This window comes from Schistocerca cancellata, chromosome 2 (genome assembly GCF_023864275.1).
Source record: "Schistocerca cancellata isolate TAMUIC-IGC-003103 chromosome 2, iqSchCanc2.1, whole genome shotgun sequence".
Taxonomy (NCBI): domain Eukaryota; kingdom Metazoa; phylum Arthropoda; class Insecta; order Orthoptera; family Acrididae; genus Schistocerca; species Schistocerca cancellata.
In genome coordinates, this window is record NC_064627.1 from 952,525,544 (window position 1) to 952,547,529 (window position 21,986).

At 46.7% G+C, this 21,986-nt stretch overlaps 3 non-coding genes across 3 annotated transcripts; all 3 read left to right on the forward strand.

Annotated features, from left to right (window-relative positions):
* The first annotated feature begins 7,695 nt into the window (after positions 1-7,695).
* Positions 7,696-7,767, forward strand: Trnaq-uug (transfer RNA glutamine (anticodon UUG)). The gene has a single exon. It is a non-coding gene; the product is annotated as a tRNA-Gln (tRNA).
* Positions 7,768-12,428: 4,661 nt separating this feature from the next.
* Positions 12,429-12,500, forward strand: Trnaq-uug (transfer RNA glutamine (anticodon UUG)). The gene has a single exon. It is a non-coding gene; the product is annotated as a tRNA-Gln (tRNA).
* A 5,930-nt stretch (positions 12,501-18,430) lies between these two features.
* On the forward strand, positions 18,431-18,502 carry Trnaq-uug (transfer RNA glutamine (anticodon UUG)). Its single transcript has one exon. It is a non-coding gene; the product is annotated as a tRNA-Gln (tRNA).
* Positions 18,503-21,986: the final 3,484 nt, after the last annotated feature.

Consider the following 21,986-nt stretch of genomic DNA (forward strand, 5'->3'; position numbering starts at 1 on the left):
CATCCGGTTCCATTCTGGCTCTAGCCGTCGCCGCGGTCGGACGTGCCTGTTGTTTGCTCCGCACACGTTAGCGCTATCCCTGGTGTTTTTGTGTTTACCTTCAGCTGTCTGTGCAGTTTCATAGTATTATTGCGTTTGGTGGTCCTGATAAGTGTTTTTGAAGTGTTATCGTCCGTTCACCGTTTCGTTCTTCGTCGCGATTTCGGTTTTTTACCGGAATTTCTTCGGCACTGAAGACCATGTCTGACACCGTCAGAAAGAATACGTTAGTCTTCTCGTTCGAGAAGGAAACCCGGCCGGTGCAACCCACTGCACTGGAGATCCATGATTGGCTCACAGAGGTAATCTGTATCAATTCTGACTCTGTTCACACCACGCAGTTAGATGCTGAAAAATACTGTGTTTATGTTAAATTTCTGAACTCCGCGACTGTCGATAAGTTACTTGCAAATTGGGGTAATTCTGTTGAATTTGTTCATCGAGATGGTTCAAAAAGTAATGTTTCTGTACGAAAAGCTGATATCATGTACACCAATGTGAGGATTTTGAATGTTCCTATCGAAGTTGACAATCAGTTGATCAAAGACGCTCTATCTAAATATGGGGAAGTTAAATCCATCTATAACGAAAGATGGTCGAAGTTGTACAAGATACAGTGTTATAATGGCATTAGGTCCGTCGAAATGGAGGTGAAAGCCAATATTCCGTCCCATATATCTGTTACAGGCCATAAAGCACATGTTGTTTATTCTGGACAGGAACGTACGTGTAATATTTGTAACGAGACAGGTCATTTCAGACAAGATTTTCCACGCCGTGTTTTTGTCCTCCGGAATAATCTAACACAGCGTCAAAAACTGACCCTTAGCGACGTCTTACGAAGTAGCAACTCCCCTCGTTCTGCTAATGACAGTGGTGCAGGTACTTCTACAATGCCCGCTATAACTAACACAGAGTTCCCCCCTCTGCAAGTAATAACAAGTCACCCTTCTGTTCCCGAATGCGATCTTCAGAATAAGAAACGACCGTTGGAAGCGACTGATGACGGCTCGGACGGTGAGTCCTCTCGCAATTCGCCCTCCACCCGCAAACAGAAGCAGTGTGATGCCGATGTGTTAGAGGAAACGGACAGTACATGTAGGGACGTGACGACAGCGGCAAAGGCAACCCAACCGCTGTCGGCTGCTGCACAGGTACCAACAGCCCACGGCGGCGAAGCAGTATCGGTTGTCGCGGCGACGGACGAGCCGCACTCCGAACCCCATGAGGTGACGGACCAGACCCGCATTCACGAACTCACTAACTCCCAACCAACTGATTCAGTCAGTGCCCTGGATTTAGTGCCGGAAGGACAAGGAAGTGGAAGTCATAAACAGGACACTGTTGAGGCAGCTTCGGTCTCAACGGTGGTGAAGATAGACAACGCGAAGGACGGCGCGTTGAACCAAGATGTCCAAAGACGTAGACTCAAACCGCAACCTAATCTCAAAGCTTCCCGTAACCAAAGCAAACAACAACCTGGACAAGATGACGCAACGGCCAAGAATGTCCTGTATGAAATTATTAAGGAAAAACCTAAGGATGTACCTTCAAGTAACATTAGTGATGGAAAGCCCCTCTGCAAAACTAAAACCCGGGAACTTAGGAATACTCCACCAAACTGAGGATCACAATTCAACAACAAAAAAAAGGAAACAAAAACAAAATATCGTTGAACCGCTTTATGTTCTGATTGTCCTATTGTCTTAGTCATTTTTCGGAGGAACCAAAAGCAGTGGTTCACGTATTTTCCATACTCATATGTATTTCTCGGTAGATTATTATTGTTGGAGCTTGTTGAAGTGGAGTACTTTATCCCTTCTAGAAGCGACACAGCTCCCTGTTTTTATCATTATTTTACTATTTTTTTTGTTTATTCATTTATGTACATTTTTATGTAAACTAAATGTCCCAGGCGTATACACTTCTCTGAAGATTATTATTGTAGGAGCTTGTTGAAGTGGAGTAGTTTATCCCTTCTAGAAGTGACACAGCTCCCTGGTTTTATCATTATTTTACTATTTTTTTGTTTATTCATTTATGTACTTTTTTATGTAAACTAAATGTCACAGCCGTATACACTTGCAACTATCAATATTAACAGGATTACATCGGCGACTAAAATTGCAGCGCTCAAAGAGTACCTATATGAGTCAGGGACGGACATTGTTTTCCTACAAGAAGTTGTACTCACTAACCTTACAGTGCCAGGGTATTTGTCTATTTTAAATGTCTCGCTTGACACTAATATAGGGACAGCAATTTTAGTCAGGGAGGGGATCCCTGTCACAGATATTGAAAGACTGGACTCCGGCAGAGCGATAGATATAAAAGTCTTTGGTTTTACTCTTATCAATCTGTATGCCCCTTCCGGCACATCCAATAGAATGGAAAGAGCACAGTTCTTTAAAGAAGAGATCATTTATTTATTGCGGAAAAACCCAAAGGATCTTATAATCAGCGGTGATTTTAATTGTGTGATCAATAAAAATGACCAGGTTCCAAATTTTAATAACTGCAATGAACTGAAGCGTTTTGTCACTGTTTTACAGCTTAAAGATGCTTGGGAAATAACGTATCCCACATTTGTGGCTTTCACATATATCGGTCCTCAATCACGAAGTAGAGTTGACAGACTCTACATATCGCAAAGTCTAGTCAGCTCCCTCATGAAAGCGGAGACGACTCCTGTCTACTTTTCTGATCATAGTGCCGTGCTTGCTACCGTCAGCCTTACTGTGCAACCTACTCGTCGTTTCAGAAGTCAATGGCACCTTAACATGTCACTGATGCAGGAAGACGGACTAGAAGAAAGTTTGACAGAAGCGTGGGCCATGTGTCTCCGCTCTGTAAACAGGCATGTCTCAGTACTAGAGTGGTGGTGCAACAGGGCAAAGCCCAAAATGCGGAAAGTTCTCATTCATTATGGTGCACAACGATCGAAGGACTTGAAAAATTCCATAGAATTTTATTACACCATGCTGAGAAATCTATATGAGCAGGCAGACACTTCCAACATCCGTCTGGTAGATATCAAGCGAACCAAGGCCAAATTGCTCAGCATTAAAAGACAGCAGATGGAGGGTCTGAAAATAAAATCAAAGGCTAAAACCGTCGTGGAGGATGAACATGCTTCCTTGTACCATCTACTGCGGCACGAAAGAAATAGGAGACGCACCTTCATCGATGGACTTCAGTCTGAAAATGGCGAGACACTCGTGACTCAGAGAGACATCGTCAATGCAGTGTACAAGTATTACGAAGATCTATACTCAGTCGGTCCGGTATGTGAAGAGTCCTTCGATGAGTACCTTAATTCCATAGCTCCTCAGGTGTCAGACGAGGAAAACGAAAACCTTCTCGTCGAGTGTACTAACGAAGAACTCTACAGAACCATCTGCAAGTCTCCTTTGACGAAATCACCGGGACCGGATGGTTTGCCTGTTGAATTTTATATACGTTACTGGCCTTTGATTGGTGACATGTTTACCCGAATGACGAACGAGATACTTCAGGGAAAACAAATACCTTCAGTTTTTAAAGAGAGCACAATAGTACTCATTCCAAAAACTACTGCAAAAACAAACCTTAATAACTTTCGTCCTATCTCTCTGTTAAACTCTGATTATAAAATCATCGGCAGAATTATAAACAACAGACTCTCACAGGTCGCTACAAAGATAGTAAGCTCACACCAGTCGTGTGTTCCTAATAGAAGTATTTTTAAAGGCATAGCTGAATATAGAGATGTAATTGCAATCACTGCTGTGACCAACATCAAATGTGCTATCATGTTTATTGACTTCCAGAAAGCTTTTGATTGTGTCGATCATAGATTCCTTAATGCCACACTGAAGAAAATAGGTTTTAATGAGCGCGTCCTAAGTGTGATTAGAAATATCGCAACAGGAATCAGCGCCTGTATATCAGTCAACATCCAGAGGACAAAGCAGTTCCAGATCAGGCGTGGCGTGCCTCAAGGAAGCCCCCTCTCAATGCTCCTCTTCGTGCTGTCTTTAGAGCCTTTTATCCGCAGTGTTCACGTCTGCCTGACTGGCCTCACATTATCTGGACACCGAACTGTTATAAACGCATATGCCGATGATGTCGGAGTATTACTGCGTAATGCCGAAGACATTTCGAAATTGGAAATACTAATTAAGGAGTACTGTAGCGTCTCCGGAGCCAGTGTCAACGCCAACAAAAGCAAACTTTTAAACCTACGGGGCTTTCAACACACCACATTAACCTGGGGCACAAAAGTCACCCAGTGCAAAGCACTGGGAATAACGCTGACGCCTTGTCCATTGAAAATGGCAGCTATCAATAGGAGAAATACGTCAGGACAAATTCTTGGAACAACAAGAGAAAACCTCCCCCGTAATATGAACCTGGTTCAGAGGGTACTTTTCATTAACAACTGCCTCCTCTCCAAAGGTTACTTTACAGCGCAGACCTTCCCGTTACCAAAAATGATTGGAAAACAGATAATGTCTACCATTGCCAGTTATCTGTGGAGAGGTGAAATATTCAGAGTAAATGCAACAACAGCGACCTTAGATCCCAGGAATGGAGGTTTAGGTTTAGTTGACATCAGAAATAAGGCGTCTGCACTTTTTATAAAAAGGACCGCCACTATCCTTCGCGATCACGCTGACAGCATCACAACTAAATTATTTGAAGTTGTCAGGCCTGCAAGTCTACAGCCACCGGTGAATGTGCAAAAAATAAATAACCGGCTCCAGCACGTTCGAGTATATTTTGTGGAACTCAGCTATCTTGGCAGTGCCATAATCAACTCACGACGGATCACGGCCCGCGATATTCTGTCACACCGAAAGAAAATGGAGGGGAGAAACAAATTAGAACGCCAATACCCACATTTTGATTGGGCCGCCATATGGGAAAATATTCATATGCGTGGTCTTCCATCCGACGTCACATCAACGTGGTATAAAACAGTGAATGGGACCATCAGCACTAATGAAAGGCTACATGCAATCGGCATTAGCGAAACGAATCTATGTCTCAAATGCAAACTGATCGATACGTTAGTGCACCGATTAACGTGCGGTGGGAATCTACAAATCTGTAATTGGATTAGAGAACAACTTGCATTTCTTACGAGATCTTCGGTAGAAAATTTTCCCCCTGTGACATTCCTCAGGCCTCAGATTCGCTATTTTCCCGCAGCTAAAAACAACTCCGTCCACTGGTTAATGGGACACTATGTGAATTACGTAATTAATCACCTGGGAACTGAAAATTCCATTGAGTTTTACGTGAACATGAAGTTTGCCTTTTATAGAGCCCTGAAATATAAAGATCACAAGAATAACTACGGCAATATGCTAAAAATAGTATTTGAGCGACTGGGCATCGGTTGACACGCAAGTGAGATAAACACCAATCATTTCTTTAAGCGCATGGACGCTTGTTTCTAAAAACCAGGAAAAAAAACAAAACAAACAAATAAAATAACATAAAATTTAAAACAAAACAAAATTAAGAAAAAAAAAATAAAACATAAGCATCGCAGGGTACTGATAAGATTTTTTCTTTTTTCACCATTTTATTACTAACATGGAAGTCTAATTTCTTTTAATGGAAGAGGACCTTTTTTCATTATTATTATTCTTGTACCTATCAAGAAGACAACAAGGCTATGGCAATAGTGCCTTATTAAAATGAAGCAACTCAGTAACAGGACTGGGGCGAGACATCACGGCCAAGCCTCAAGTTGCAGACCCCTGCCCGTTTTGCCTCCACCTGCCTCATGCTGCTAAGCTTCTATTCTCTAAAAAAAAAAATGGATAAGGCGTCGGACTAAAAAAAATAGCTCAGTTGGAAGAGCGTTAGACAAAAGAAAAAAAAAGGTGGTTAAAAAAAAGTCGTAGAAAAAAAAAGTGGCGCAATTGGAAAAAAAAGAAAAAAAAGGGGTATGATTCCTGCTTCGGGTGCAGGAGGTCCCGGGTTCAAATCCCTGACGAGCCCTTGCGATTTGTCTAGCGGTCCTGGCGCTGCAGTCCGGAACCGCGGGACTGCTACGGTCGCAGGTTCGAATCCTGCCTCGGGCATGGGTGTGTGTGATGTCCTTAGGTTAGTTAGGTTTAAGTAGTTCTAAGTTCTAGGGGACTTATGACCTAAGATGTTGAGTCCCATAGTGTTCAGAGTCAGAGTCCTTGCGTTTTGTGCAAACGTGTGGCAACTACCGTCCTGCCGGCGGCTGTTCCGCGCATTTCCAGCCCTCCAGGTAAGCACAAAAACCAAGTAGCCGGTTCTGAAAGAGTTTCATGTATCATCTGAGCCCTGGTGGTGGGCCGTTTGAAATTGATTTAAATGGTCACAGTAGAGATTGTAGAAAGGGTCTTGTTGAGTGCGACGAAAAAGTGTTTCCGCCCGGAATCCAACCGGGGACCTTCTGCGTGTTAGGCAGACGTGATAACCGCTTTAAAAAAAAATGGTGCAATGGTTAGCACTCTGGACTTTGAATCCAGCGATCCGAGTTCGAGTCTCGGTGGAACCTGACGCTGTGTTTTGCGCTTGTTTCTAGAAATGTGTACGAGCCGGTAGTTGGAATTGTATATGCAGAATTTTAGCTAGGATCATGTAACGCAAATTGTTAATAGCAGTCCACACGTGAATGGGGAACGCTCCACATGCTTATGCTTTTGATACTAGGATTAATAACGGAACGTAAGGGGTTGAACTGCGAGAAGACGCCCTCAGCTGTTTCTCCCAGCAGGAAAGACACCTCTCGGTTTTGGGTGCTGCATGCGCATGCATTTAACGAACGTGCATGCGATGTACTAGTTCCTGGGAAACGAATAGAATCGCTGTACGTGCCAGTCTTTACGTATAGATATAAGTGAGCGAAGACAGCTTAATCCTGCCACGTAGATTGCTTTCCACATGACCCACTTGCCAGTCTCTTGGGCCGGTGGCCCACATGCAGTTTGTCCTGTTGCATGGCTTACTTTCAGAGACTCGCAAGTTTATCGTAGTGTGTGGTTGTCGCGAAAGTGAAAGGTAGGGACTGTCCGGGATTTGAACCCCGGACGTCCTGCACCCAAAGCAGGAATCATACCCCTAGACCAACAGGCCGCAGAAGGAAGCACGTCTGCACCCCGCCACCTACTGAGATCTTGCCGCACTTGCTAGTTGCAGCATACAATCTGGACCATATTCCCAAAGAGCTTTCTTAATCCGACACCCACAACATGAGCTCTGCTGAACACCAGCGTATGTGAATGCTGAAAGAGCTGCTAGAGTTGTGTGTCAGTATTTCGACCGTGTGAAGTGCAAATGTTATCGTGTCACGCACTATCCGCCCACTACGTAGCGTTCTGTGTCAGCACGCAGTTTTCGACAGTAGTGTCCATAACTGTTTCCATAGCTAGGCTGCTTCCAGCACAATGCATGCACCATACGAAAGTGGCCGTTGCGCGATTTTGCTACCTGAGCCTTCGACATCACTTGATGTACGAATACTGGCAAGAATTCTTGCTACATTCGAAGGTGCACCTTCCACTTTCAGCCAACCTGGTTGCTTCATTTGCCACGCAAACACTTCCTGAGGACGCTACATGAAATAACATCGCATCTTATCGGCTTAATGATATGATGCTACTGAATTGAAGACCGCTACAGGTGTCCGTTTCCATGGTGTAATGGTTAGCACTCTGGACTTTGAATCCAGCGATCCGAGTTCGAGTCTCGGTGGAACCTGACACTGTGTTTTGCGCTCGTTTCTAGAAACGTGTACGAGCCGGTAGTTGGATTTGTATATGCAGAATTTTAGCTAGGATCATGTAACGCAAATTGTTAATAGCAGTCCACACGGGAATGGGGAACGCTCCAAATGCTTATGCTTTTGATACTAGGATTAATAACGGAACGTAAGGGGTTCAACTGCGAGAAGACGCCCTCAGCTGTTTCTCCCAGCAGGAAAGACATCTCTCCGTTTTGGGTGCTGCATGCGCATGCATTTAACAAACGTGCATGCGATGTACTAGTTCCTGGGAAACGAATAGAATCGCTGTACGTGCCAGTCTTTACGTATAGATATAAGTGAGCGAAGACGGCTTAATCCCGCCACGTAGATTGCTTTCCACATGACGCACTTGCCAGTCTCTTGGGCCGGGGGCAAACATGCAGTTTGTCCTGTTGCATGGCTTACTTTGAGAGACTCACATGTTTATCGTAGTGTTAGGTTGTCGCGAAAGTGAAAAGTAGGAACTGTCCGGGATTTGAACCCGTGACCTCCTGCACCCAAAGCAGGAATCATACCCCTAGACCAACAGGCCGCACAAGGAAGCACGTCTGTACCCCGCCACCTACTGACATCTTGTCGCACTTGCTAGTTGCAGCATACAATCTGGACGATATTCTCAAAGAGCTTTCTTAATCCGACACCCACAACATGAGCTGTGCTGAACACCAGTGTATGTGAATGCTCAAAGAGCTGCTAGAGTTGTGTGTCAGTATTTCGACCGTGTGACGTGCAAATGTTATCGTGTCACGCACTATCCGCCCACTACGTAGCGTTCTGTGTCAGCACGCAGTTTTCGACAGTACACTGTGTCCATAGCTGTTTCCATAGCTAGGCTGCTTCCAGCACAATGCATGCACCATACGAAAGTGGCCGTTGCGCGATTTTGATTACCTGAGCCTTCGACATCACTTGATGTACGAATACTGGCAAGAATTCTTGCTACATTCGAAGGTGCACCTTCCACTTTCAGCCTACCTGGTTGCTTCATTTCCCACGCAAACACTTCCTGAGGACGCTACATGAAATAACATCGCATCTCATCGGCTTAATGACATGATGCTACTGAATCGAAGACCGCTACAGGCATCCGGTTCCATGGTGTAATGGTTAGCACTCAGGACTTTGGATACAGCGATCCGAGTTCGAGTCTCGGTGGTACCTGACGCACTGTTTTGTGCTAGTTTCTAGAAATGTGTACGAGAAGGTAGTTTGAAGTAACGCAAATTGTTAATAGCAGTCCACACGTGAATGGGGACCGCTCCAAATGCTTATGCTTTTGATACTAGGATTAATAACGGAACGTAAGGGGTTCAACTGCGAGAAGACGCCCTCAGCTGTTTCTCCCAGCAGGAAAGACATCTCTCCGTTTTGGGTGCTGCATGCGCATGCATTTAACAAACGTGCATGCGATGTACTAGTTCCTGGGAAACGAATAGAATCGCTGTACGTGCCAGTCTTTACGTATAGATATAAGTGAGCGAAGACGGCTTAATCCCGCCACGTAGATTGCTTTCCACATGACGCACTTGCCAGTCTCTTGGGCCGGGGGCAAACATGCAGTTTGTCCTGTTGCATGGCTTACTTTGAGAGACTCACATGTTTATCGTAGTGTTAGGTTGTCGCGAAAGTGAAAAGTAGGAACTGTCCGGGATTTGAACCCGTGACCTCCTGCACCCAAAGCAGGAATCATACCCCTAGACCAACAGGCCGCACAAGGAAGCACGTCTGTACCCCGCCACCTACTGACATCTTGTCGCACTTGCTAGTTGCAGCATACAATCTGGACGATATTCTCAAAGAGCTTTCTTAATCCGACACCCACAACATGAGCTGTGCTGAACACCAGTGTATGTGAATGCTCAAAGAGCTGCTAGAGTTGTGTGTCAGTATTTCGACCGTGTGACGTGCAAATGTTATCGTGTCACGCACTATCCGCCCACTACGTAGCGTTCTGTGTCAGCACGCAGTTTTCGACAGTACACTGTGTCCATAGCTGTTTCCATAGCTAGGCTGCTTCCAGCACAATGCATGCACCATACGAAAGTGGCCGTTGCGCGATTTTGATTACCTGAGCCTTCGACATCACTTGATGTACGAATACTGGCAAGAATTCTTGCTACATTCGAAGGTGCACCTTCCACTTTCAGCCTACCTGGTTGCTTCATTTCCCACGCAAACACTTCCTGAGGACGCTACATGAAATAACATCGCATCTCATCGGCTTAATGACATGATGCTACTGAATCGAAGACCGCTACAGGCATCCGGTTCCATGGTGTAATGGTTAGCACTCAGGACTTTGGATACAGCGATCCGAGTTCGAGTCTCGGTGGTACCTGACGCACTGTTTTGTGCTAGTTTCTAGAAATGTGTACGAGAAGGTAGTTTGAAGTAACGCAAATTGTTAATAGCAGTCCACACGTGAATGGGGACCGCTCCAAATGCTTATGCTTTTGATACTAGGATTAATAACGGAACGTAAGGGGTTCAACTGCGAGAAGACGCCCTCAGCTGTTTCTCCCAGCAGGAAAGACATCTCTCCGTTTTGGGTGCTGCATGCGCATGCATTTAACAAACGTGCATGCGATGTACTAGTTCCTGGGAAACGAATAGAATCGCTGTACGTGCCAGTCTTTACGTATAGATATAAGTGAGCGAAGACGGCTTAATCCCGCCACGTAGATTGCTTTCCACATGACGCACTTGCCAGTCTCTTGGGCCGGGGGCAAACATGCAGTTTGTCCTGTTGCATGGCTTACTTTGAGAGACTCACATGTTTATCGTAGTGTTAGGTTGTCGCGAAAGTGAAAAGTAGGAACTGTCCGGGATTTGAACCCGTGACCTCCTGCACCCAAAGCAGGAATCATACCCCTAGACCAACAGGCCGCACAAGGAAGCACGTCTGTACCCCGCCACCTACTGACATCTTGTCGCACTTGCTAGTTGCAGCATACAATCTGGACGATATTCTCAAAGAGCTTTCTTAATCCGACACCCACAACATGAGCTGTGCTGAACACCAGTGTATGTGAATGCTCAAAGAGCTGCTAGAGTTGTGTGTCAGTATTTCGACCGTGTGACGTGCAAATGTTATCGTGTCACGCACTATCCGCCCACTACGTAGCGTTCTGTGTCAGCACGCAGTTTTCGACAGTACACTGTGTCCATAGCTGTTTCCATAGCTAGGCTGCTTCCAGCACAATGCATGCACCATACGAAAGTGGCCGTTGCGCGATTTTGATTACCTGAGCCTTCGACATCACTTGATGTACGAATACTGGCAAGAATTCTTGCTACATTCGAAGGTGCACCTTCCACTTTCAGCCTACCTGGTTGCTTCATTTCCCACGCAAACACTTCCTGAGGACGCTACATGAAATAACATCGCATCTCATCGGCTTAATGACATGATGCTACTGAATCGAAGACCGCTACAGGCATCCGGTTCCATGGTGTAATGGTTAGCACTCAGGACTTTGGATACAGCGATCCGAGTTCGAGTCTCGGTGGTACCTGACGCACTGTTTTGTGCTAGTTTCTAGAAATGTGTACGAGAAGGTAGTTTGAAGTAACGCAAATTGTTAATAGCAGTCCACACGTGAATGGGGACCGCTCCAAATGCTTATGCTTTTGATACTAGGATTAATAACGGAACGTAAGGGGTTCAACTGCGAGAAGACGCCCTCAGCTGTTTCTCCCAGCAGGAAAGACATCTCTCCGTTTTGGGTGCTGCATGCGCATGCATTTAACGAACGTGCATGCGATGTACTAGTTCCTGGGAAACGAATAGAATCGCTGTACGTGCCAGTCTTTACGTATAGATATAAGTGAGCGAAGACAGCTTAATCCTGCCACGTAGATTGCTTTCCACATGACCCACTTGCCAGTCTCTTGGGCCGGTGGCCCACATGCAGTTTGTCCTGTTGCATGGCTTACTTTCAGAGACTCGCAAGTTTATCGTAGTGTGTGGTTGTCGCGAAAGTGAAAGGTAGGGACTGTCCGGGATTTGAACCCCGGACGTCCTGCACCCAAAGCAGGAATCATACCCCTAGACCAACAGGCCGCAGAAGGAAGCACGTCTGCACCCCGCCACCTACTGAGATCTTGCCGCACTTGCTAGTTGCAGCATACAATCTGGACCATATTCCCAAAGAGCTTTCTTAATCCGACACCCACAACATGAGCTCTGCTGAACACCAGCGTATGTGAATGCTGAAAGAGCTGCTAGAGTTGTGTGTCAGTATTTCGACCGTGTGAAGTGCAAATGTTATCGTGTCACGCACTATCCGCCCACTACGTAGCGTTCTGTGTCAGCACGCAGTTTTCGACAGTAGTGTCCATAACTGTTTCCATAGCTAGGCTGCTTCCAGCACAATGCATGCACCATACGAAAGTGGCCGTTGCGCGATTTTGCTACCTGAGCCTTCGACATCACTTGATGTACGAATACTGGCAAGAATTCTTGCTACATTCGAAGGTGCACCTTCCACTTTCAGCCAACCTGGTTGCTTCATTTGCCACGCAAACACTTCCTGAGGACGCTACATGAAATAACATCGCATCTTATCGGCTTAATGATATGATGCTACTGAATTGAAGACCGCTACAGGTGTCCGTTTCCATGGTGTAATGGTTAGCACTCTGGACTTTGAATCCAGCGATCCGAGTTCGAGTCTCGGTGGAACCTGACACTGTGTTTTGCGCTCGTTTCTAGAAACGTGTACGAGCCGGTAGTTGGATTTGTATATGCAGAATTTTAGCTAGGATCATGTAACGCAAATTGTTAATAGCAGTCCACACGGGAATGGGGAACGCTCCAAATGCTTATGCTTTTGATACTAGGATTAATAACGGAACGTAAGGGGTTCAACTGCGAGAAGACGCCCTCAGCTGTTTCTCCCAGCAGGAAAGACATCTCTCCGTTTTGGATGCTGCATGCGCATGCATTTAACAAACGTGCATGCGATGTACTAGTTCCTGGGAAACGAATAGAATCGCTGTACGTGCCAGTCTTTACGTATAGATATAAGTGAGCGAAGACGGCTTAATCCCGCCACGTAGATTGCTTTCCACATGACGCACTTGCCAGTCTCTTGGGCCGGGGGCAAACATGCAGTTTGTCCTGTTGCATGGCTTACTTTGAGAGACTCACATGTTTATCGTAGTGTTAGGTTGTCGCGAAAGTGAAAAGTAGGAACTGTCCGGGATTTGAACCCGTGACCTCCTGCACCCAAAGCAGGAATCATACCCCTAGACCAACAGGCCGCACAAGGAAGCACGTCTGTACCCCGCCACCTACTGACATCTTGTCGCACTTGCTAGTTGCAGCATACAATCTGGACGATATTCTCAAAGAGCTTTCTTAATCCGACACCCACAACATGAGCTGTGCTGAACACCAGTGTATGTGAATGCTCAAAGAGCTGCTAGAGTTGTGTGTCAGTATTTCGACCGTGTGACGTGCAAATGTTATCGTGTCACGCACTATCCGCCCACTACGTAGCGTTCTGTGTCAGCACGCAGTTTTCGACAGTACACTGTGTCCATAGCTGTTTCCATAGCTAGGCTGCTTCCAGCACAATGCATGCACCATACGAAAGTGGCCGTTGCGCGATTTTGATTACCTGAGCCTTCGACATCACTTGATGTACGAATACTGGCAAGAATTCTTGCTACATTCGAAGGTGCACCTTCCACTTTCAGCCTACCTGGTTGCTTCATTTCCCACGCAAACACTTCCTGAGGACGCTACATGAAATAACATCGCATCTCATCGGCTTAATGACATGATGCTACTGAATCGAAGACCGCTACAGGCATCCGGTTCCATGGTGTAATGGTTAGCACTCAGGACTTTGGATACAGCGATCCGAGTTCGAGTCTCGGTGGTACCTGACGCACTGTTTTGTGCTAGTTTCTAGAAATGTGTACGAGAAGGTAGTTTGAAGTAACGCAAATTGTTAATAGCAGTCCACACGTGAATGGGGACCGCTCCAAATGCTTATGCTTTTGATACTAGGATTAATAACGGAACGTAAGGGGTTCAACTGCGAGAAGACGCCCTCAGCTGTTTCTCCCAGCAGGAAAGACATCTCTCCGTTTTGGGTGCTGCATGCGCATGCATTTAACAAACGTGCATGCGATGTACTAGTTCCTGGGAAACGAATAGAATCGCTGTACGTGCCAGTCTTTACGTATAGATATAAGTGAGCGAAGACGGCTTAATCCCGCCACGTAGATTGCTTTCCACATGACGCACTTGCCAGTCTCTTGGGCCGGGGGCAAACATGCAGTTTGTCCTGTTGCATGGCTTACTTTGAGAGACTCACATGTTTATCGTAGTGTTAGGTTGTCGCGAAAGTGAAAAGTAGGAACTGTCCGGGATTTGAACCCGTGACCTCCTGCACCCAAAGCAGGAATCATACCCCTAGACCAACAGGCCGCACAAGGAAGCACGTCTGTACCCCGCCACCTACTGACATCTTGTCGCACTTGCTAGTTGCAGCATACAATCTGGACGATATTCTCAAAGAGCTTTCTTAATCCGACACCCACAACATGAGCTGTGCTGAACACCAGTGTATGTGAATGCTCAAAGAGCTGCTAGAGTTGTGTGTCAGTATTTCGACCGTGTGACGTGCAAATGTTATCGTGTCACGCACTATCCGCCCACTACGTAGCGTTCTGTGTCAGCACGCAGTTTTCGACAGTACACTGTGTCCATAGCTGTTTCCATAGCTAGGCTGCTTCCAGCACAATGCATGCACCATACGAAAGTGGCCGTTGCGCGATTTTGATTACCTGAGCCTTCGACATCACTTGATGTACGAATACTGGCAAGAATTCTTGCTACATTCGAAGGTGCACCTTCCACTTTCAGCCTACCTGGTTGCTTCATTTCCCACGCAAACACTTCCTGAGGACGCTACATGAAATAACATCGCATCTCATCGGCTTAATGACATGATGCTACTGAATCGAAGACCGCTACAGGCATCCGGTTCCATGGTGTAATGGTTAGCACTCAGGACTTTGGATACAGCGATCCGAGTTCGAGTCTCGGTGGTACCTGACGCACTGTTTTGTGCTAGTTTCTAGAAATGTGTACGAGAAGGTAGTTTGAAGTAACGCAAATTGTTAATAGCAGTCCACACGTGAATGGGGACCGCTCCAAATGCTTATGCTTTTGATACTAGGATTAATAACGGAACGTAAGGGGTTCAACTGCGAGAAGACGCCCTCAGCTGTTTCTCCCAGCAGGAAAGACATCTCTCCGTTTTGGGTGCTGCATGCGCATGCATTTAACAAACGTGCATGCGATGTACTAGTTCCTGGGAAACGAATAGAATCGCTGTACGTGCCAGTCTTTACGTATAGATATAAGTGAGCGAAGACGGCTTAATCCCGCCACGTAGATTGCTTTCCACATGACGCACTTGCCAGTCTCTTGGGCCGGGGGCAAACATGCAGTTTGTCCTGTTGCATGGCTTACTTTGAGAGACTCACATGTTTATCGTAGTGTTAGGTTGTCGCGAAATTGAAAAGTAGGAACTGTCCGGGATTTGAACCCGTGACCTCCTGCACCCAAAGCAGGAATCATACCCCTAGACCAACAGGCCGCACAAGGAAGCACGTCTGTACCCCGCCACCTACTGACATCTTGTCGCACTTGCTAGTTGCAGCATACAATCTGGACGATATTCTCAAAGAGCTTTCTTAATCCGACACCCACAACATGAGCTGTGCTGAACACCAGTGTATGTGAATGCTCAAAGAGCTGCTAGAGTTGTGTGTCAGTATTTCGACCGTGTGACGTGCAAATGTTATCGTGTCACGCACTATCCGCCCACTACGTAGCGTTCTGTGTCAGCACGCAGTTTTCGACAGTACACTGTGTCCATAGCTGTTTCCATAGCTAGGCTGCTTCCAGCACAATGCATGCACCATACGAAAGTGGCCGTTGCGCGATTTTGATTACCTGAGCCTTCGACATCACTTGATGTACGAATACTGGCAAGAATTCTTGCTACATTCGAAGGTGCACCTTCCACTTTCAGCCTACCTGGTTGCTTCATTTCCCACGCAAACACTTCCTGAGGACGCTACATGAAATAACATCGCATCTCATCGGCTTAATGACATGATGCTACTGAATCGAAGACCGCTACAGGCATCCGGTTCCATGGTGTAATGGTTAGCACTCAGGACTTTGGATACAGCGATCCGAGTTCGAGTCTCGGTGGTACCTGACGCACTGTTTTGTGCTAGTTTCTAGAAATGTGTACGAGAAGGTAGTTTGAAGTAACGCAAATTGTTAATAGCAGTCCACACGTGAATGGGGACCGCTCCAAATGCTTATGCTTTTGATACTAGGATTAATAACGGAACGTAAGGGGTTCAACTGCGAGAAGACGCCCTCAGCTGTTTCTCCCAGCAGGAAAGACATCTCTCCGTTTTGGGTGCTGCATGCGCATGCATTTAACAAACGTGCATGCGATGTATTAGTTCCTGGGAAACGAATAGAATCGCTGTACGTGCCAGTCTTTACGTATAGATATAAGTGAGCGAAGACGGCTTAATCCTGCCACGTAGATTGCTTTCCACATGACGCACTTGCCAGTCTCTTGGGCCGGGGGCCCACATGCAGTTTGTCCTGTTGCATGGCTTACTTTGAGAGACTCGCAAGTTTATCGTAGTGAAAGGTTGTCGCGAAAGTGAAAAGTAGGGCCTGTCCGGGATTTGAACCCGTGACCTCCTGCACCCAAATCAGGAACCATACCCTAGACCAACAGGCCGCACAAGGAAGCACGTCTGCACCCCGCCACCTACTGACATCTTGCCGCACTTGCTAGTTGCAGCATACAATCTGGACCATATTCTCAAAGAGCTTTCTTAATCCGACACCCACATCATGAGCTGCGCTGAACACCAGTGAATGTGAATGCTGAAAGAGCTGCTAGAGTTGTGTGTCAGTACTTCGACCGTGTGAAGTGCAAATGATATCGTGTCACGCACTATCCGCCCACTACGTAGCGATCTGTGTCAGCACGCAGTTTTCGACAGTACTCTGTGTCCATAGCTGTATCCATAGCTAGGCTGCTTCCAGCACAATGCATGCACCATACGAAAGTGGCCGTTGCGCTTTTTTGATTACCTGAGCCTTCGACATCACATGATGTACGAATACTGGCGAGAATTCTTGCTACATTCGAAGGTGCACCTTCCACTTTCAGCCTACCTGGTTGCTTTATTTGCCACGCAAACACTTCCTGAGGACGCTACATGAAATAACATCGCATCTTATCGGCTTAATGACATGATGCTACTGAATTGAAGACCGCTACAGGCATCCGGTTCCATGGTGTAATGCTTAGAACACAGGACTTTGAATCCAGCGATCCGAGTTCGAGTCTCGGTGGAACCTGACGCTGTGTTTTGCGCTCGTTTCTAGAAATGCGTACGAGCCGGTAGTTGGAATTGTATATGCAGAATTTTAGCTAGGATCATGTAACGCAAATTGTTAATAGCAGTCCACACGTGAATGGGGAACGCTCCACATGCTTATGCTTTTGATACTAGGATTAATAACGGAACGTAAGGGGTTCAACTGCGAAAAGACGCCCTCAGCTGATCCTCCCAGCAGGAAAGACATCTCTCCGTTTTGGGTGCAGCATGCGCATGCATTTAACAAACGTGCATGCGATGTACTAGTTCCTGGGAAACGAATAGAATCGCTGTACGTGCCAGTCTTGCTGCATGCGATGTACTACTTCCTGGGAAACGAATAGAATCGCTGTACGTGCCAGTCTTTACGTATAGATATAAGTTAGCGAAGACGGCTTAATCCTGCCACGTAGATTGCTTTCCACATGACGCACTTGCCAGTCTCTTGGGCCGGTGGCCCACATGCAGTTTGTCCTGTTGCATGGCTTACTTTCAGAGACTCGCAAGTTTATCGTAGTGCTTGGTTGTCGTGAAAGTGAAAAGTAGGGCCTGTCGGGGATTTGAACCCGGGACCTCCTGCACCCAAATAAAGAACCATACCCTAGACCAACAGGCCGCACAAGGAAGCACGTCTGCACCCCGCCACCTACTGACATCTTGCCGCACTTGCTAGTTGCAGCATACAATCTGGACCATATTCTCAAAGAGCTTTCTTAATCCGACACCCACAACATGAGCTGCGCTAACCACCAGTGTATGTGAATGCTGAAAGAGCTGCTAGAGTTGTGTGACAGTATTTCGACCGTGTGAAGTGCAAATGTTATCGTGTCACGCACTATCCGCCCACTACGTAGCGTTCTGTGTCAGCACGCAGTTTTCGACAGTACTCTGTGTCCATAGCTGTTTCCATAGCTAGGCTGCTTCCAGCACAATGCATGCACCATACGAAAGTGGCCGTTGCGCGATTTTGATTACCTGAGCCTTCGACATCACTTGATGTACGAATACTGGCAAGGATTCTTGCTACATTCGAAGGTGCACCTTCCGCTTTCAGCCTACCTGGTTGCTTCATTTGCCACGCAAACACTTCCTGAGGACACTACATGAAATAACATCGCATCTTATCGGCTTAATGACATGATGCTACTGAATTTAAGACCGCTACAGGCATCCGGTTCCATGGTGTAATGGTTAGCACTCTGGACTTTGAATCCAGCGATCCGAGTTCGAGTCTCGGTGGAACCTGACGCTGTGTTTTGCGCTCGTTTCTAGAAATGTGTACGAGTCTGTAGTTGGCATTGTATATGCCGAATTTGAGCTAGGATCATGTAACGCAAATTGTTAATAGCAGTCCACGCGTGAATGGGGAACGCTCCAAATGCTTATGCTTTTGATACTAGGATTAATAACGGAACGAAAGGGGTTCAACTGCGAGAAGACGCCCTCAGCTGTTTCTCCCAGCAGGAAAGACATCTCTCCGTTTTGGGTGCTGCATGCGCATGCATTTAACAAACGTGCATGCGATGTACTAGTTCCTGGGAAACGAATAGAATCGCTGTACGTGCCAGTCTTTACGTATAGATATAAGTGAGGGAAGACGGCTTAATACCGCCACGTAGATTGCTTTCCACATGACGCACTTGCCAGTCTCTTGGGCCGGGGGCAAACATGCAGTTTGTCCTGTTGCATGGCTTACTTTGAGAGACTCACATGTTTATCGTAGTGTTAGGTTGTCGCGAAAGTGAAAAGTAGGAACTGTCCGGGATTTGAACCCGTGACCTCCTGCACCCAAAGCAGGAATCATACCCCTAGACCAACAGGCCGCACAAGGAAGCACGTCTGTACCCCGCCACCTACTGACATCTTGTCGCACTTGCTAGTTGCAGCATACAATCTGGACGATATTCTCAAAGAGCTTTCTTAATCCGACACCCACAACATGAGCTGTGCTGAACACCAGTGTATGTGAATGCTCAAAGAGCTGCTAGAGTTGTGTGTCAGTATTTCGACCGTGTGACGTGCAAATGTTATCGTGTCACGCACTATCCGCCCACTACGTAGCGTTCTGTGTCAGCACGCAGTTTTCGACAGTACACTGTGTCCATAGCTGTTTCCATAGCTAGGCTGCTTCCAGCACAATGCATGCACCATACGAAAGTGGCCGTTGCGCGATTTTGATTACCTGAGCCTTCGACATCACTTGATGTACGAATACTGGCAAGAATTCTTGCTACATTCGAAGGTGCACCTTCCACTTTCAGCCTACCTGGTTGCTTCATTTCCCACGCAAACACTTCCTGAGGACGCTACATGAAATAACATCGCATCTCATCGGCTTAATGACATGATGCTACTGAATCGAAGACCGCTACAGGCATCCGGTTCCATGGTGTAATGGTTAGCACTCAGGACTTTGGATACAGCGATCCGAGTTCGAGTCTCGGTGGTACCTGACGCACTGTTTTGTGCTAGTTTCTAGAAATGTGTACGAGAAGGTAGTTTGAAGTAACGCAAATTGTTAATAGCAGTCCACACGTGAATGGGGACCGCTCCAAATGCTTATGCTTTTGATACTAGGATTAATAACGGAACGTAAGGGGTTCAACTGCGAGAAGACGCCCTCAGCTGTTTCTCCCAGCAGGAAAGACATCTCTCCGTTTTGTGTGCTGCATGCGCATGCATTTAACGAACGTGCATGCGATGTACTAGTTCCTGGGAAACGAATAGAATCGCTGTACGTGCCAGTCTTTACGTATAGATATAAGTGAGCGAAGACGGCTTAATCCCGCCACGTAGATTGCTTTCCACATGACGCACTTGCCAGTCTCTTGGGCCGGGGGCCCACATGCAGTTTGTCCTGTTGCATGGCTTACTTTGAGAGACTCACAAGTTTATCGTAGTGTTAGGTTGTCGCGAAAATGAAAAGTAGGGCCTGTCCGGGATTTGAACCCGTGACCTCCTGCACCCAAATCAGGAACCATACCCTAGACCAACAGGCCGCACAAGGAAGCACGTCTGCACCCCGCCACCTACTGACATCTTGCCGCACTTGCTAGTTGCAGCATACAATCTGGACCATATTCTCAAAGAGCTTTCTTAATCCGACACCCACATCATGAGCTGCGCTGAACACCAGTGAATGTGAATGCTGAAAGAGCTGCTAGAGTTGTGTGTCAGTACTTCGACCGTGTGAAGTGCAAATGATATCGTGTCACGCACTATCCGCCCACTACGTAGCGATCTGTGTCAGCACGCAGTTTTCGACAGTACTCTGTGTCCATAGCTGTATCCATAGCTAGGCTGCTTCCAGCACAATGCATGCACCATACGAAAGTGGCCGTTGCGCTTTTTTGATTACCTGAGCCTTCGACATCACATGATGTACGAATACTGGCGAGAATTCTTGCTACATTCGAAGGTGCACCTTCCACTTTCAGCCTACCTGGTTGCTTTATTTGCCACGCAAACACTTCCTGAGGACGCTACATGAAATAACATCGCATCTTATCGGCTTAATGACATGATGCTACTGAATTGAAGACCGCTACAGGCATCCGGTTCCATGGTGTAATGCTTAGAACACAGGACTTTGAATCCAGCGATCCGAGTTCGAGTCTCGGTGGAACCTGACGCTGTGTTTTGCGCTCGTTTCTAGAAATGCGTACGAGCCGGTAGTTGGAATTGTATATGCAGAATTTTAGCTAGGATCATGTAACGCAAATTGTTAATAGCAGTCCACACGTGAATGGGGAACGCTCCACATGCTTATGCTTTTGATACTAGGATTAATAACGGAACGTAAGGAGTTCAACTGCGAAAAGACGCCCTCAGCTGATCCTCCCAGCAGGAAAGACATCTCTCCGTTTTGGGTGCAGCATGCGCATGCATTTAACAAACGTGCATGCGATGTACTAGTTCCTGGGAAACGAATAGAATCGCTGTACGTGCCAGTCTTGCTGCATGCGATGTACTACTTCCTGGGAAACGAATAGAATCGCTGTACGTGCCAGTCTTTACGTATAGATATAAGTTAGCGAAGACGGCTTAATCCTGCCACGTAGATTGCTTTCCACATGACGCACTTGCCAGTCTCTTGGGCCGGTGGCCCACATGCAGTTTGTCCTGTTGCATGGCTTACTTTCAGAGACTCGCAAGTTTATCGTAGTGCTTGGTTGTCGTGAAAGTGAAAAGTAGGGCCTGTCGGGGATTTGAACCCGGGACCTCCTGCACCCAAATAAAGAACCATACCCTAGACCAACAGGCCGCACAAGGAAGCACGTCTGCACCCCGCCACCTACTGACATCTTGCCGCACTTGCTAGTTGCAGCATACAATCTGGACCATATTCTCAAAGAGCTTTCTTAATCCGACACCCACAACATGAGCTGCGCTAACCACCAGTGTATGTGAATGCTGAAAGAGCTGCTAGAGTTGTGTGACAGTATTTCGACCGTGTGAAGTGCAAATGTTATCGTGTCACGCACTATCCGCCCACTACGTAGCGTTCTGTGTCAGCACGCAGTTTTCGACAGTACTCTGTGTCCATAGCTGTTTCCATAGCTAGGCTGCTTCCAGCACAATGCATGCACCATACGAAAGTGGCCGTTGCGCGATTTTGATTACCTGAGCCTTCGACATCACTTGATGTACGAATACTGGCAAGGATTCTTGCTACATTCGAAGGTGCACCTTCCGCTTTCAGCCTACCTGGTTGCTTCATTTGCCACGC